This window comes from Vicia villosa, linkage group LG2 (genome assembly GCF_029867415.1).
Source record: "Vicia villosa cultivar HV-30 ecotype Madison, WI linkage group LG2, Vvil1.0, whole genome shotgun sequence".
Taxonomy (NCBI): Eukaryota; Viridiplantae; Streptophyta; class Magnoliopsida; order Fabales; family Fabaceae; genus Vicia; species Vicia villosa.
This window is the reverse complement of record NC_081181.1, coordinates 30,129,140-30,132,254: the sequence shown is the minus strand read 5'-3', so window position 1 is coordinate 30,132,254 and position 3,115 is coordinate 30,129,140.

Here is a 3,115-nt window from a genome sequence, read left to right as displayed (position 1 = left end):
TTGCGTAAGCTCCAAGATGAAAGTGGATATGGTGATCCTTGTAACACCCTTCTAAACCGCCGATAATTAAATAATATTTTCATAGTAAACATGCAATCAAGAGCGTTACAACTACTTGATATAAAATAAAAAATTTGTCATGCTATTCCGAGGAACATAAATAATTTCAACATGTTTAAAACACAGCAGAATACTTCATCGGTTGAATAATTAAAACCATCGTTTACAACATTCAAAGCATAAACAACATTATTCAACAATAAAACCAAAACCACTGTTTACCACATTCAAAACATAAACAACATTATTCAACAATAAAACTAAAACCAGAGTTAATATCCAACTCTAAAGGCAAACGTTCCCCAGTGTTACAAGACTAGAGCATGACACTGACACGACCGAACAAAAACGAAGTAACTCTACGAGTTATCCTCACCAATCGCAAGCTGCTACACTTTAATCTGAAAAATAACAACAGTAAGGGTGAGTCTCATTCACAATTAAACAATGTTATCAGCTCATAAAAGATAAAACATCAACAGTATAATATTCACCCAATAGCAAGTACATTCAGATTATATACACATCCACCAATTACAACCATTATCAAACACACAACATTATAACATTGGACCACTTCCATTCATGTTACAATGATTCATACACCTAATGCAATACAACTATATGCATGTGGTACCAATCATGGGATTCACCCATCTCACCGATCAACCATCATCAAGGATACAGCTACCTCCATCGCTAATTCCATACAATGGGAATTAGTGACCGCTGATCCATCTCCATCGGAATACAACCACCATATGATTAAGAAATGCATGCATCACCTATCACATGCTAATCACCACTTCAATCATATGAACAACATTATCATAACTCAATTCATCACACAGTGCAAACAACAATAACACCTTTCACAATCGTGTACCAAGTACAATAAACCAACACAACAACTGTAACACCCTTCTAAAAACCCCGCGGAAAATATAATAATAATCAGAGTAATCATACAAAAAGGATGTTACAATTAATAAAAGAAATAGAATACCAAGTCGTTTGTCATGCTTTATTAGGAATAATCCAAAATATCAAAATACATGTTCAACACAACGAAACTCATTCAACAATGTTATAAAACATTTCCGATAAAATCAACGGTACATTATATAATAATGGCAAAATAGTGTATCACAAGTAAACTCTAAGACTATCGTCCCCCAGTGTTACAAGATCAGAGCATGACCGACATGACCCAACATAACCGGATAAACTCTACGAGTCATCCTCACCGATTTCTTAGGCCGCTACTTCAATCTGAAATCATTAAAGTAAGGGTGAGACTACATCATAATTAAATAGCATTATAAATCGTCCGATATAGAATTCATAAGCAATTATCCACCCTACTTAGCATATTCAGATTTATCAATTCATACCAATCACAAACACAAGTCGAAAGTATGCACCAATAACACAACACAATCATAACACTGGAATTCATCCTGACATATCACAATTTATACAAAGACCATGCAGACTCTTATGCATGTGGTACCATACATGGGATACACCCATACAACTGATCTTTTTCATCACCGAGATACAGTTTAACCAGCACAAATTCCACATAATGGGAATTATGCCCACCATTTTGATCCATTTCATCACCGGGATCCATCACCAAAAATGCGTATGAATGAATGCACACATATGACATACTTACAACATCACCAATCCGATGAGCAACATCGTCTCACATAACTCAACATAGTTATCACCAATAAGTATGTACATGTATCATGCATCATTCAAAACAAATCAATCATCATTACGCGATCACAACAATCACCACATGATCAAAATGAACAATGTCATTACCAATAACTCACCAAAAGCAACACCGAATAATATATTCGATTTCAGCACCATCTACAATTATATCATATATAATTCACACCACATATAACGTCAAATCACAGTTATATCATTATAACGTCACCACATTGTCACATTAACCAAATCATGCACACAATGTACAAAACACGCCACAAACGAAATAAATCAAGATTTCCAAAATAAAATCAAGTTATTGTTGTTTTCTTTACTTTATATTATATATTTTTTTATTTAAGAAACAACGTCCAAAACGGCGTCTAAAACGGACTTACGGTTTGAAAATTAGAGCCGTTTGAAGTTAGAATAGTTTTCAAAACGTGCTGCTGGAAATTTATACTGGAACCCGGTTCGTCCCACATGGGAACCGGTTCCTGGACACAAAAATGCTATTTTTAACCTTCTAACACAGTGGAACCCGGTTCCTCCCACATGGGAACCGGTTCCCACGAACCCAGAAGCTGAAAAACATGATTTTTAAGGCTTTTATGCATCCCAAACATATACCAACTCATACCATTACGAAATTGATCATCAATAACATCAAAATACTCCAAATACATGATTCTAATACACAAACAACATACCATAACACCATGTAACAATACTACAGAGCTTCCGATTCTTGCTTCCATCAGGACAGCTTCAGAACATTCACAGCTTCTGATTCTTGCTTCCATCAGGACAGCTTCAGAGCTTGAATTTCTTCTTACATCACTTCATGCTAGATTGTATCAGAACATTGTTGAATGTACCAGAGCATCATCAGAGCATCTCTACATCCTGAAATGTTACAGAACAACGCTAAACGACAAAAGTCAGCATGAATGAGTAAGAACATAGAATATGTTTCAGAACACATAATATGTATCAGAGCCATATAAAATGTATCAGAACAAATAGACACAATGTTTCAGATCATATTCTATCATCAGAATATCTGAACATTCTTCCTTCTTGCTTCTTATCCTGAAGCTTCATAGCACTCAGCTTGCTTCAAGAATCCAAGAGCTTGATTCATCTTGTTGCTTCTTTTAAAGAGAATCTTCAATTCCTGCAACAACACAACTTAAAGCATAGAACTTTGCAAGTTCTATTAGTAAAGCAACTGATTAAATCAAATCATTTATCACATATTCTCCCCCTTTTTGTCATAGCATCAAAAACATTAAAAGATTCAAAAGGAAACGCATGGAAGAAAAAG